The following is a 16,328-nucleotide window of genomic DNA, read 5'->3' as shown; positions in this document are numbered from 1 at the left end:
GATTGAGGACTCTCCATTCTTCTCATTCCCCAAGTAATAAGAAGAACGTTTCCTCTCAACCTGCATTGGAGGTTATTATGATTTGGATCTAGAATGTCCCCCAAAGGCTCATGTGTTAAAAGCTTGGTCACCAATGCAACCATGTTATCAGGTAGGGCTTTTGGGAAGTGACTAGATCACTAGTAGGGCTTTGACTTCATCAATGGATCAATCCACTGATATTAAAAATTCAATGTACTGATTGGGAGTTGGTGGAAACTGTAGGAGATGGAGTCCACTTAGATGAATTAGGTCACTGAAGGTATGCCATAGAAGGGTGTATCTTGTCCCTGGTCACTTCTGCTTTCCAGCTGCCATGAGCCGAGCATATTTCCTCTGCCATATGTTTCTGCAAGGATGTTCAGTCTCCTTGCAGGCCCAAAGCAGAGGAGCCAGCTGATCATGGACTAAACCATGAGCCCAAATAAATTTTTCCTCCTCTATGTTGTTTTTCTGAAGTATTTTGACACAGCAACAAAAATCTGACTCACACACAGACAGTATAAGCATAAAATAAACCTTTAGTATGCTGTCCCTAAAATACCTGCATTGATTTGTTACTGCAACATACTTTCATGTTGCCACCAGCATGACCAAACTCTCGGATCTGACGAGGGGCAAAGGGGGATTTGAAAATAAAGATTCACAGACATATATCTTGAATATTAAACTGGGCTAGGTGGAGCTATGCTCTCTGACAGAGATGCAGATCTAAAGAGTTACACCATCAATCTTTCTTCACAAATGTCTCATTATCAGGTTAAAGACTATGCAACCATTATTCTTTGTATTCAGGAAAGTTACAGAAACTAGGACATCCTATGTAGCTTTTCATAGTTGTGATCCACAGTTGCAAACTGCAATGTTAGGAGCTTTGTGTAGCTCTCAAGAAAGTCCATTGTTTAAAGTTACCATAAGGCAGGCAGGAACTGGAGAAGGGGAGCTGGTGAAACATTGTGGTTGTCTAGCTTAACAAGGTCAGAGCTGATAGGACTAATGCACAGAGCCTGCTCATGCAGGGCTTTGCCACAGCAGTTAAGCATCTTCTGCCCTTGCACAGACACATTCCCAGGCACCAGGCATGCCACAGCCACGAGGTCATCAGAGACCCTGATCTCAGTAACAACTCTCCCATCCTCCATCACCGCTCTTAACACTTTCATATCCCCTGAAAGAAAGGTTAATATTACCAACTTAGACATATCTTGGTAGATTGTAAGATCTCAGTGCTATTTACATTATTGATAACATTTTTCAGATATTCATTCAAAAGAATGAAGAAGAATCTGCATGGGAGTCCATTACCTTGTACAGTTATCAAAGTTACTGCACACCAAATACTGATCAAATGTGATTAAGCTTATATATTGTATAATCTGATAATACCCAAGCGGTATTGACTATGAAACCTGGTCACCATGTTAATTAGAAATGAAATGCACCAAATGAATCATTGTTTCCAATAAGAAACACATGATCTCTGTTCAAATATATTTGTGATGTTCAGGAAGAATTGGTTATAACTGGTTAATCACAGAGTTAAAGGATGATCAAAAGGCTGAAAAAAAAAAAAAAAAAAAAAAAAAGAACAAGAGCAAGAAAAAAAGGCAATTACATGAGACCTTTCGAAAGGAAGACCTGATAGGTCATGGTTAGATAGCCTTCACCTTTGAGGAAAAGAACAAAATCAGTTCAATTTCTAGGAGATAGGTTTTTCGAATCAAAACCTACATTTAGAGTAATCTTTTAAAACCATCATTACAATTTCATCATACAGTTTTAACTGAGGTTGCTTTAACTTTTTTAATATAAAAATTCATAATCTTTTATCTAATAAAATGATTATCTCCTGGGAAGCTTTTGGTTCCTGATTGTTTGTCTTGCATTTACAAGAAGTAGATGCAACAGAGGTCAGTGGAGGGCTGCAGGTCTCCTGGTCATCTTCTCAGCACCCCCTCTCTTGACCTCTCAGTTCTCCATTGAACACACTTGATGCCACTGTTTCCAAATTGGAAATCTGATTTCCAAGCTTCAGTGACTCAGGGAAGAAAGGCTTGTAGACGTGAATTTTACAAAATGATTCCCAGGCAATTTCATAAAGAGTAGAGTACAGGAAAAGCAAAGCAATGTGAATTTCAAATTGTAAGAACTGGACTTTAGTTTTAGTTTTTCTGGGGACTAGATTAGTCTGCAGTTCGGCATACAGTTCTCCCTTCAGTAATCAAGTCCGTTCCAAAGGATGTTTCAGGAGAAACACAGAATCATGGGATACTATTACAAGCATCTGTTTCCAGAACTTCAACCATCAATAGTCAATGGTCATGCTGGCTTTCAGGATCTCTGGGCACTGTGATCATTTGGTACTCATGCAAGACTTCTTAGCTTCTATTGCCATTAATGCTGATTTGAGTGAGATTTCCACAGTCAATATAATGACTGCCTGTGAACACCATGCTTATTAATCTTTTTTACAAGAATCCTCTGTTATCCTTATATTAATACCTTTAAATTTGGGAATTGGATATTCAGGAATAAATGATGTCCCAAGGGCAATGATTGTGTATTACAATTCAACAATAACTTTGAATGCCCCTCAGAGTTGTAAATATCTGCACAATTGTTGGTGAAAATAGAAGATGAAATTACTCAACAAAAGTCCTCATTACTGAGGCTGTATGAATACACAGTTGGTACATTCCAACACAACCTAAGGTATTATTGACATAAGACTTATGGTGAGTTTATGGTGACTTATTCAACATTGTTAATTTAAAATTAGACCCTTCATTTTGTTTAAACAGTGCACCATTTTCTGCATGAATGTCATCAGTCCATCTTTGTGAAATGGGAGATTAGAAGACATTTAACACTTTGTGGGGGATTGGGTATATGAGTCATAAGATGTGCATAAGAATGACCCATAGATGAGTCAACGTGCCTAATAAAACCTTCTTACATCAGAAACACGTGGTTGATGAGATTGTGTATTGCAAAGACTGAGAATGCATGAGATGAAAAATGGGAAATTTCAAATTTTAGACACACTTAATGCTAATGATTTGGGCTTTTACTGGGAACTGTGATAAAGAATCTCTCTATATAAAGCCCCTATAATTTCCAGAAACAAGAACAGCCTTAATGCTTTTATTCATGATTTAAACCCTATTTGTTTTTATTCATGAACTTTTATGCATGCCAAAGTGCTACGGTATGATTTGTATGAAGTGCTTATTATTGCCTGAAAGTATTAAACCATAGACCTTAAACTTGTGCCTTTTTAAAAGTGATGGATGAGGACATGGACTTAATTTATATTTCCATATGGTGGTGTCCAATGGTTGTCTCAGTGCCTCATGTTTATATAAATGGGGAAACAAAGTCAGTCTTTTCTGACACAAAGTGAATTCTGATCTGATCTAGTTGTTTTGTCAACAAGGTCAAACATTGGTAATTAGAATTTATGGCAAATAATTCCCATAGGTGAAATGAGATAACCACACACACCCTTCTAACATTTTAACAAAAGGAAAGAGAAAATAACCTCTGACATCCAACTAGAGTTTCATGGGGAGCTAGTATGTGACCCTGGGAGATCAGAACAAAAATAGGATCACCCTATAATCATGTCTGAACACACAGAAACATTAAAATAGGAAGGAAAAAAAACCTCAATTATTCAAATGCATACATTTTGAGAGGACATGGAGAAAAAGTTACACTCCTACATTGTTGATAGTACTGCAAACTAGTGCAACCATGCCAAAAATCAATATGGAGATTCTTCAAAAAACTAGAATTGGAGGCATCAGATGATCAGCTATCTCACTCTTGGGTATATATCCAAAAGATCTAAAATCATCATGCTATAGGGATGCAGACACATCAATGTTTATAGCAGCACAAATCACAATAGCTAAGGTAGGGAACCAACTTAGGTGTCCTTAAGTGGATGGATGGATAAAGTAAATGTGGTATATAAGCACAGTAGAGTATTACTCAGTCATAAAGAAGAATTAAATTATGGTATTTGCCAATAAAAGGTGGAACTGGAGACTATCATACTAAGGTAAATAAACCAGACCTAAAGAGTCAAATGTTCAATGTTTTCTCTGATAAGTGGCAGCTAATCCAAAATGAGACAAAAAAGAAAGAGAGAAGGAGTGAGAGGGAAAGAGAAAGAAAAAAGGTGGGGGAAGGGGCAGGAATTCTATCAAAATAGAAGAAAGATCAGTGTAGTAGTTGAAGGGGATTGAGGGAAAGGGAGGATGGGCAGAGTAAGGCAAGAGCAATGGACTGAATCTGACCTAATTTTCCTATGTACATACATGAATATATCACAGAGAATTCCACCATTGTATGTATCCTCAAGACAATAATTAAACAAAAGAAACTGTAAGTAAGTAGCAGAAGTAAGCAGCAGAAAGATGTACAGTAGAGGGAAGGGACCAGGGGGTAGGAGAGGGAAAGGGGAAGCATGGGGGCCTGAATTAGAGCATATTATATTCCATGTTTTTATAATTATGTCAAAAATCAAATAACATTATATATAACTTTAAAAAAACCAATAAAAAATTGGAGGAAGGAGGGAGTATATAGAGGGAAAAGAGGGGCATGAGGGGTGGGGGGGAGGAAAAAATAACAGAATGAATCAAACATCATTACCCTATGTAAATGTATGATTACACAAATGGTATGCCTCTACTTCATGTACAACTGGAGAAACAATACGTATCCTATTTGTTTACAATAAAATAAATTTAAAAAATAATAAATTAACCTTAGCTTACTGTTAAAAAAATAAATAAATAAAAAGAAAAAAGAATCTAAATGCAAAGTGACCACATTACTGTCCAGTATGAGTGCCCACTGCTTGCTGACCAATCACAGCCCAGCCAATTCACTCCTAAGCCTTATAGAGATGGGTTGTGAAGACAGTGACAGAACCATCCAAGGTCCCTGCTCCTCCTATCTGGCTGATTGACTAGTGTGCAGGTGTCATTTGTCCACTAGAGGAAAGCCCTGGGTAACCGGCCAGGTCTGCGAGGAGTACATCGAGCAAGCCACAGGGGCAGCGGCACTCAGAAGGTCTTCTCAGACTGGTGACCCTTGAACAAACTTCCCTCAGTTCAGCATCCTCAGCCTCCTCTTCCTGAGAACTGCTTGGGGCTGCTTCCTCTCCTAGAGCCAGTGGGCACAGTCCAGCCCTTTAACTCTGACGATCCACCTTTGGTTCAGCTGTGGGGACATAAAGTTCCGCCAGCTCTGTGGCCCTTCGATGCTCGAGGGTCCTCCGCATCTGAAACTGTTCTCTTCAACCCAAAGAGCCAACCTTTGCATGTCCCTTGCACACTTCCATCTCACTGGCACAGTTTCTTCAAGAGCAGTTTCAAAATTGTAGGAGAAGTTTTGGGGAACTTTGAGCACAAACTAATTCATTCCCTTGAGAAGTGTCTTAGAGCAAAATTTAAGAACTTGTGTGAGAGTGTTAGTCTAAAAGGGATATTTTGTTGACTGACAGAGACATTCCTCCTGCATTCCTGTGCTGTGAGGATTAATTGTGCTGGTTTTTTAATTGTATGGTTTGACAACATTCATCAAGATCCCATGTTGTGTCAAAGCCAGCTGAATGCCACTCAATTTGGCATGTCTTTATATCAAAGCTGTTTTTGTTATCTCTACACATTCTTCCCAAGAACATAATTAGTCTTTTACAGTGATTATTTTATATTTGCCTCCTTCCCATTTTTCTATTGTTTTATTTATTTTTTTATTACTATAAAGATTGAATGATCACAAAATAAACGATTTGCTTTTATGTGTTTATTCTGTGAATATCTCATCCAAAACAGTAAAAACTACCTGAAGGAAAGAAAAGTTACTTAATTGTTTCTTTTTTTGGTGGATCTTTTAAAGTACATTTACAAAATAGCTTTAGTTACTATAGCTACAAGCTAAGGAAAAAAGGCTTTAGTTCTTAAACTAAAAGATAAAATTTAGGCATAACTCAGAGTTGTTAAAAATCAGTTTACCATGCAAAAGTAATGTTCAAATATATTTTGGTTTATATAAGACTGTATTTAAATTTTTTTCCAGATTCAAAGTGACTAAAATTTCTAAGTTGTTCTTATGAGTAAATAATCATTTTTTGTGACATGTTTAAAATAAAAGAGTATATTTACAAATCGTGTTTAATAGCATGGAATGATTTTGGATATATTTTTTAAAAGTTTAGTTTTGTACTATTCAAAGAACACTAAAGAGTCATAAAGAGATAATGTATTAACTAAATTTAATTTGTAGATCCTTATATAACTTTCAGACCTCAGGCAAATGATCACGTTCGTTAATAATCTTTACCTGGACATTTTATAAATGAGAAGCAGTTTATATTTTAAAATCAATATAAATTTAATTGTAAATTTTAGTTGATCCTTATTTTTTAATGACAATAAATTAGCCAAATGCCTTTGTGAATAATTATTGGTGAAAGGTCTTGAGGTCACTCTTCGTTTCTTGCTTCATGGACTCCTCTGTGTACTCTCTCATATGCTGTCAGCTATCTTATAACTCTGGTCTCCAGAACCTCTTCCAAAAGCTCAACTGATTAGTTCAGGTCCACTCTCACTCAAGGGCAGAGGATAATTGAGATGTGCACACTATGTTGGACAGGAACCTTGGGAGCCATTTTGGAAGACTACCTATGGTTAGCACAGAGACTAGTAATAACAACTACCTTCAGAAAGCATTGTTTCCAGTATTCCAGACCCAAGAACAGTTTTTGCTTCCTTTCAGAAAATTCTGGACAGGCACTGGAATAGTGACTTCATGATGCAGATATCATGAGGGAACTACTGCTTACTTCAGCTTTTTTTTTTAAATGTAGCAGACAAGACATCCCCACCTTGTCTGAGAGCTGTAGCCTCAAGAGTGAAAGGTGCCAACACTGCAGTTTAGTTCTAGGCTTTTTCATAAGCTTCCAGTTTCTCTGTACCATGCAGATTCTTCTATTGATAGGAAACCTTTGGAAACCATCCCATAGGAAACTTCTGGGTATTTGTGTGTGTGGGGGGGGACCCTAATTTGTGTGCATTGATAGTTCACACTTAAAAAAATGAACACTAAAACTTGTCCCTAGGCTATCCTCTTACATATAAAAATTGAACCTTGAAATAAAACTTTTCATAAAAACTAAATCAGTTTGCACAGATAAACTATCTTTGCCCACACCTGTGAACTGAAAGAGAAGGTATTTTTATTGATAGGAGGTGTGTGATATTACATCATTCCATGAATCTCAAATCGCCTAGATTTCCTGATTCTTACTGGAACTCATAAGAAATGTATCATAAATTATCACAATCCCTAGATGCTTGGCTATTATCTAAGAAGACAACCATAATATTATTCTAATGTATTGGAATTAATAACATTTTGATGTTCTGGGTTAATCATGTTAATAAAAATACCTATAAGTAAGAGAATAACAGAAACATTCGTAGTCACTGATGATTCTGGGCACTGCCTAGAATTTAGCAAGGTGATTTCATGGTATTACTCAAAATAGCACACAATAATTAGACATGATGTTGTACTAAGATTCGTAAGGTAATTTTAAGAACCATTGCTGAGACCTTTCCAATAGGTGCCCATCTGCCATGATGCAATGCTGGCCAGAGTGTAAACCTGGGACAGAAAGTAGAGTGAAAGAAAGCCTTCAGGCTACTGTGACCAGCCCCAAGGGACTATGATGACATTCTGATTGTTATAAATTCTTTGAGTAGGATGGACACTTTGCTTCTAGAAAACCATGGCTATTATGTTACAAACATTTTTAAAGTAAATGCTTTCTTTTACTTTTCCAACTTGTTGAATCCCAACTTTTCTCTCCAGTACTAAGGGCCTATTTTTCACTGATATTGCCAAAAACAAACAAACAAAAAACCCTGACAACTTTACTTTTTCTCTCAGAATTTCCACTCTCCTTATTATCCAAAAGTATCAGGAAAACAAAGAAACACAAAGGAAAAAACTACGGAAATTCTGAAACCCAACTTACTCAAAAATCTCTCAACTTTCAGAAGGGGTCCAGCCTCTCTCTCTATGGTATCGAATTTACTGAGCTGTAGCCATTTGTGTTCATGAAGTCACCTGTCTTCTGAAAACCGGAATATCTCAAAAGAATTCAGTTGTCTTACGTCCCCTCCTTGGAAGGGACCAGGGAACACTGAGTCTTCTCACAGGAGACTTGCCACAGAGAACTGACAATGGGTAAAGCGTGCAGATGAAAGTGCTTTTTACTATAAAAGTTGATTTGAAAATTTGTATTGAAATTAATAATGTTTTCATATCCAGAATTTATCCTCTTATTGAATACACCTATAAATAAGAGAATAAGAGAGATATTAATAGTCATTGATAAATCTTGGCACTGTCCAGAAATTGAAAAAGTGAAGGATATTTTAGTGGACCACTCATCCTTTTATAAGACAGTTGACTTCCATTTCCCTGCTTTCAACACCATTAGATGAGACTTTATTAAATTGACATCCAATAGGTAAAAATGAGTTTTCATGAATTTAAGCAATGTGATATTTTAAGGAAGATTGCAAATAATAGTTCTATTGCTACCAAATATTCAATTCTTTCCGCACCTTTTCCCCACCTGTATTTACAGATGAACATATTTTTGATTGAAGATGAGCTATGAACTAGGAGTATTTTCATTCCTCTCACAAAAGAATATATTTACCATTATTTTACTTTTTAAAGACTTTTAAAAATATTTTTACATTATTTGATCAATTGTGAATTACTAATAATTAAGAGTAGGACTGAGTCTAGAGAATTGACTTATTATTTAGAGTGTCATCTTTAAAAATTGAAATTTCTTGTTAAACACATATATTTTCAAATAAATGTATAGTAGCATAAAATAAATTTTAAAACTTGCAAGATCATAACATAATACATTAAAATATGATTTTAAAATAGAAGTAGATCCTACTCCATATCTATATAAATAAGTCAAAATATACTCTACTGTCATATATAACTAAAAGGAAAAAATTTAAAAAAATTTTAAAAGTAAGATAGATATGGAATAAATGTTACATTAAGAAAAAAAAAAACACCAAGATTTAAATTTGTTGCCAATAAAATTGCTTATGCAAACAGTTTTAAAATGAGTAGTCATATACTCCAGTGCTTAATTCCCTTTCCTATATAAAAGATGTATGTGACAATTGTATTTTCAATATAGACAATTGGAATATGCCAGACATTATTATTTTGTAAGTTTTTAAATGCATTATGTTTTTTCTACAACAAATTTAGGTTACTAAAAAATATGGAAGAGATATACAGTTTTTTTTTCAAAATTAATTTAGAATACAGAGAGCCAAATTTATAGACCACAAGACTAGATGGCTTTTGGCAAGTAAGATTAACCAATCTTGCTCTGCTTTAGGAACCTTTTCTATAGCAAGTTGCACTTGAGGCTACTTTGACTCTGTTTGAGGAGGAAACTCTCTTACTCTATCCTCTCATGTTCAGTATTAAAAACGTGCAAATTAAACTGACAAAAGACTGATTAGCAAAAGAAAAATAAGCATTAAGTTATGGGAATTCAAAAAGAAATGTGAAAAATAAGCATTAAGTTATGGGAATTCAAAAAGAAATGTGACTCAGATGGTTAGAATTTGGGGCATATAACATCTTAGAAAGGGATGAGGAGGGAAAAGGGTCCCATCTGGAGAAAAAGAAAATGGTTTTTAGGATAAATAAGTGAGCCCTTAGGAGAGTAGATGGGCGATATGAGAGTTTCATGACAAGGTCTGTTTAGGTGATTTTTTATCCAGATCCTGACTTGTGCTGCCTTCTTGTCTGTGGTAATAAGTCAATCTTTCCTTCTCCTGAAACTCTCAGGACTTATGACAGTTCAGTTCTTTTGGGAAGCTTTGTTTTTGTAAGATAGAGTAGTTTAGAAAAAGTCTCTTCCTGCAGCTGATGATTCTCAAACGTCAACTCAAAAAAATTCCTAGGTCACTGTGGCCTATTTTGGGCCAATTCACTCTCATTTTTAAAAATTTTTCGTATTACATTCAATATGTCTGCTTGTCATTGGTATTGCCCATGCTAATTGTCTGCTATACTGCCTGTGCAAAAGAATCTTCTGGAAAAATCACAGAAAAAAACAAAAAAGACAAATTCCCACATTCATACCAAAACTAACAATTAAATTTCCAGGGAGAGGACCTACAAGTTAGTACCAAGATTAATTTTATATAATTCCCTTGATTGGGTTAGGAGACCTCATGCTTGGGAACTGGTCTAAGCTGTCAATTCAAGCAACTCTTCTGTTGAAATGCTCATGGGGTTTGGGGGACTTGGCCAGTTTCTATAAATTCATTTCTTTGAGGTTGTACTATAGAATTTACAGATGTGAATTTTTAAAACACACACCACTGTCTCAATACTACCATTGTACTTGCCAAGTTCTGTTCTGTTCTTCATAACGCCTATTCAAATTTTAGGTGTTTCTCAATGAAAATGGTTACCTTTTTCTGCCCCTGGAATTTTATTACAGAGAAATTGCTCTCCTATACATTAGTTTGACATTTTAGATTTACCATGTCTGTGTACTTTTCACAAAAATCCTGCCCTTTACAAGACATTATAATTTAAAACAAAAGAAAACCATAGTGAATTAATAGCAAATCTTCTCTAATCACACTCACAGAGAAAATAATTTTAATGTTATGTCTTTTGATGCAACAGAGGAATATTCAGGTTTTCTTTCTGAAACAATAACAGAAAAGCTTTTAAGGGGAAATGTGATGTTGCTATAAAAACATTTATTTTAACATTAAAATCTTTTTACCACTTCCTTATTCAGGGAATCACAGGCTCATGCTCTTGAGACTTGGGTCGAAGGTCACTTAGACCACTTTCCTCAGGAAGTAGAACTCTCCTCTATTACAACCTTCAAAGATTGCCAACTACCCTTCATTTTTACACTGAAAATAAGAAGTACAGAACTTTAGGAACTAGTGCATTCTGTTCCTAGACAATACTTCTTATTTGTAATATTTTCTTTTGATTAAAATCAAATCATTGAAACTTCTACCACCAGTCCTAATTCTATCACAAAATGTGTTCTTTATTCATTTCCAAATACGTTCTTTGTACATTTGAAGACAGGCATCATAAAGCTCCTAAAATATCTTTCTTGTGATATGCATTCTTTCTTTCAACATTTAAGCAGTGACTGTATTTCAGAATCCCATGCTGGTTACTGGAGATCTGTAGATAGAGAAGTGAAGAGTATGACCTTTGCTCTCACCATCCATTGGGGAAGATAGTTAAAGGAAGTAGGTACAGCAACACAGTGATAGCTGTGCATGTGTGTGTGTTTGTGTGTGTGTGTGTGTGTGTGTATGTGTTGGTGGGGAGGGAGAGAAATGATGTCAGAGAAGAGAGAGAAGATAAGGAATTTGTCTTATATAGTAGAGATCAGGAACAAACAAATACATGTCTTATGAGCTGAATCCTGAAGGATGTGCAATAGTTTTCCAGGTTTAAGGAAGAGAACCACCTTCTTAAAAGGTCATGCAAAGGCAAAGGGTGCTGACAGAATATCTTGTGAATATTCGGGGAGCATTGAGGAACTCGGTGAAGATGTGACATCGAAGTCAGAATTTATAGCTTTTCCTAAAACTTCTTGAGTACCTTTGTTGTATGCATAACTAGGATCATTGAAGAGTTTAGGAAGGCAGAAATGATCAAGTTTATAATTAGAAGAAACAAATCTCCTTGGTATGTTTGATAAATGAGAGCAGGAATAAGTGAGACTGAAAGCCTGCTGGGGAAATTAAGAAAGAAATCATGATGGCCAACGATGCCAATGACCCCAGAGACATTAAAGAGCCTAGCAATTTATGTGAAGGTAAATCTGAAGAATGTAGTAGTAACAATAACCAATTGCACAGGGGAAAAAGGCACCATAAGCAAGTAGGAATAAGAGAGAGCAGAAATAAACTGGCAAATATATTACATATTTGAAAAAGTAGATAGTAATTATTAAATATCTATGTTTACACTGTTATTTTAAATAAGTGAAAAAGAAGCTCCAGATGTCTATAGGCAATATAGACAATAAAGATCATCTGGTACAAAATAAACTATTATGTCCTAAAGAAATAAAACGTATGAAAAAAGAATAATTAGAATATAAAAGTTAGTACTTAGGTAGTTAGCGGATTTAACACAGCTACAGAAAATGATGAAAGATTAAGATGAATTGCCAAAAGCAACCCAGCGGGATAAAGAGATGGAAAACAGAAAAAAGATGTTAAGAAAACCAGAGAACAAAATAAAAGCTTAAAGGTACTTCTAGAATAAATTCCAGGAAGTAAGGAAAGAAAACAAATGATATACACACCAAAAAACATCTTCTAAATCTTTTTAAACAGAAATAAAAAGTTTGCTATCAGTAATCTACAAATTGAGAGAATTGTATAATTGGAAATGATTTACTCTTATAATTCTTGTATTTGAAGTCATATTTTAGAAAAAAACATTGCTTCCATTTAGAATTTGATATGTTAATGTTATAACTTGAAGGTAAGCAAGCAAACTATACATAAATGTAGTATCAAAATAGAAAAATTAACCTGTTAATCATATAGCATAGCTAATTAATGGAACAGAATAGAAAACCTAAGTTTTCTTTTAAAAAGGTAAATTCTATTCTACTACTGTTGTATGACACTTGGGTAAGAAAGTTTCATGTACATTCAAGGAAAGAGAGCTTCCATGACCTGGTCTCTTCAAAACTGGACAAATTTCACTTGTTTAGATGAGAGACAGGATCTCAAGAGTTTAGAAAGTGTTGGATTTTTATGTTTGAAGTGTTGTCCAGTAGTAACTGTCACCAGGAAAGGAAAAACAGGTTTTCTTTAGACATGCAGAAAATGCAAAATTGTCAGGAACAATTCAGGAGTTTTTCAAGACAGATATTTCTATCTGTTCTGTAAATAAGAGGAAATTAAGAAATAGCTTAGCATCCTCTGCTTATCAAATAAATTAATTACAGAAACAAAAACAAACACTAAACATATGTAGAATATAAAAAAAAGTTATATAGGAGATTCGAACAAGGCATAGCATTCTAATTGCCTTAGCCCTTCATCCTGGAAAATAACTCATTAAGAATAACCTTGAAATTACAACAAACAGTGGGTTAAAATGACTCAATTTGATATCAGTTAGTTAATCGAGGATAGTATAATAATAGGAGCTATAATAAGACTATATACATAGAAGGAGAAATTAATTCTTATCACATAAAATACCAGCATGCAGTATATTCAGGTGAATTTTAAAGTACAAAGTGAACCTTTGTTAAGGTTGCTCATCTTACTTCTTAATAAATTGAGTAGGCACACTTAGCTGTGATTTAAAGAGGTAAATGAGCTTTACCTCTGGAATTGATCCTTTGTTTGAAAACATGATTTCCCGTAGTCAACTGGTAGACATACTTTCCTCAAAACAGTTGAATAGTTATTTTTCCTCCAAAATTTTTTTATTTGTAAACAAATTTATCCCAATATTTATAAGCATATCGTTGTTAACAAACATGTTGTTTGCACATATGGCTACCTCATCTACAAGAGATAAACATGTTCTGTATCCCTTAAATAGTTTGTGTACTTAGTAAAGTACTAAATGACCAGTTGAATGCATAGGTCTAGTTCATTAAGCCATTGCAAACACCAATGCCCTCTTTCCTGAGGGCTTTGCTAGTTTGCTAAACACCTATCATATGGCAGTGAGAGTTTTTTTTGTATTAAAGATCACTGCTCTGATGGCTGGGATAAAGGAGCCATCCAGGCTCTGGGAAACTGGACACCCTGATGAGTACTGGCCCGCCACTCTCATTCTTGTTCATAGTTGTCACCTAGCTTATTGAAAGAAATAAGTAAGTTTTGTCTAAGTTAAGTAGTTTGTATGCAATTTCTCTTGGTGTTATCTTCTCATTGACCTCACAACCACAAACCTGCACTAGCTCTTATGGGGAAGCTCCTCAGAAAAACATAGATTATTACTATGATTATTACTATGAAACATAGATTATTACATAGTAATAATTAGTTTGCACACATTTGATAACAGCTTCAAAACACATAAAGCAAAACAGGGTCAGAACTCACAAGAGACATTAAAAAATCATACTAGTAGATTTTAATACCATTCAGTACAAGAAAAAGTCATTAAAATTTTAGGAGGATTGAAGAAGAGGATTAATATGCACATATTCATACAATGAAATTTCATACTACAATGATAAAGAACCAACTACAGCTACATATAACCACATATGGCTCTAAGTGTATTTAGAGAAACTTAGACAAAATAAAAATGAAGTGAGCATACTTTGTTTACATGACTCTCAAAGCAAGGCAACTATGATGAATATTATTTAAAATGCATATGCAGAGAATATTATTTTAAAGATAATGAGGAAATTATTTTTGTCATGAAGGAAACTGAGTAGCACAAGTTGGAGTGGAAATCGTGATTGAACAAGGCATGAGTGTTTGTAATTATTTAGCAGCACATCTAAGTTTAGCACTCTTTTATTTGTGTGAAATGTATTATAGCAACTATATCAAGTGTAAATGGGGATGATAAGCAAATAAGTCCTTTGAGCTGGGAATTATGATGGCATTATTTACTCGTATGAAAATACAGGAGAGGAACATGTTGGATTATTACCGTTTACACACATTAAATTTGAAGTACCTGTACATTTAATCTTGAAATATTTTTTTTTTTTTTACTATTCTTATATCCTACTCTTGAGTTTCTAAATCACAGCCATCATCTAATGGTTCTTCTTCTGTTTCATTTCTAATATTGTATTTCAACTTTTAAAAAAACATATTCAATGTGGTATAATCAGTAGAGACCTGTAAAACTGCAGTTATGGTACATTTCAAAAAGCATTTAACTCAGGGTTAGATGAGCAAAACAAAGCTCAGAGTGACTTGGTTAAAGTCTACTGTGAAATATTTGCAGGACCATGACTGAAATAGGATTCTAGAATTTCAGTTAGAGAAATTTTGCTAACAGAGAGCAATGGTGTTGAGCTTTTTACCTGGTAGAACCTGAGGAGCAAGGGGCACATTTTCTGGCCCCAGGGTCCATTGAATGATCACCAGTGCTGCCCGTGATGGGAACTCCTGTGGTGCTTTGCTGCAGCTACTCATCCAGGGCATGCGGTCTCTTAGTATGGGTATGCTCTCTCTTTGTGACCGTTTTGCCCGTCTTCCTAATATAGATGCTGCAACCTTCCCATCTGACACCACAGTAGCACCATTGTCTTCTGTTTGCACCATGACCATGAACCAACTCTGACCATGGCAAACTAGATGCACGATCCACTGATCAGCAAAAATGTGACTATACCTCATCCAAGGCCCAACCTGGGAGACAGACTCCTTCCGAGGTTTTCCATCTGGAACTTTCACCCTCCTCCCAAGAGTAGTACCTTTTAGAGTATCTTTACATATTTATACTTATTCATAGTTCATGATTTAATAACTTCTATGTTAAAATAATCTTACACATTATTACACATGTATTAGGCTTTCAATTTTTAAATTTCTATCTCCTAGTTGAACCTGGGCTGATACTGTGGTTTATAATAATCTTAGTAATACCCATTAAGAAAGCTTAATAACTTGCCCTGAAATGAATCATGCTTATTGTTTTAGTCAGCTTTTTCACTACTGTGACCAAAGAACCCAACAAGAACAACTGTAGAGGAGGAAAAGTTTATCTGAGGGTTCACAGTTTTCAGAGGTCTTATCTATAGAAGGCCAGCTCCAATCCTCAGAGCTGAATACGAGCCAGAATATCGTGGTGGAAGAGTGTGGCAGAGGGAAGCAGATCACATGATGACTAGGAAGCATAGAGAGAGAGAGAAGGCCATTCACCAGACACAAATATATATGGCAAAGCCATACCCTGATGCCCCAACTCCTCCAGCCACACCCCTCCTGCCTGTAGTTACCACTCAATCCCCAGGTGGTTAATTCACTGATTGCCTTAAGGTTCTTGTAATCTATCATTTTTTATCTGAACCTTCTAGAATTGTCTCACAGGTGAGCTTTTGGGGGCTACCTTACATCCAAACCATAACACTTGCGTAATTCCAAAACCCACCATCAATATCTTATATACCTCTGCCCCTAGAGGAAATCCTGAGTCTTTCACCATCTTTGAGA

This window comes from Sciurus vulgaris (assembly GCF_902686455.1).
Source record: "Sciurus vulgaris genome assembly, chromosome: 8".
Taxonomy (NCBI): domain Eukaryota; kingdom Metazoa; phylum Chordata; class Mammalia; order Rodentia; family Sciuridae; genus Sciurus; species Sciurus vulgaris.
This window is presented reverse-complemented; position numbering follows the sequence as displayed.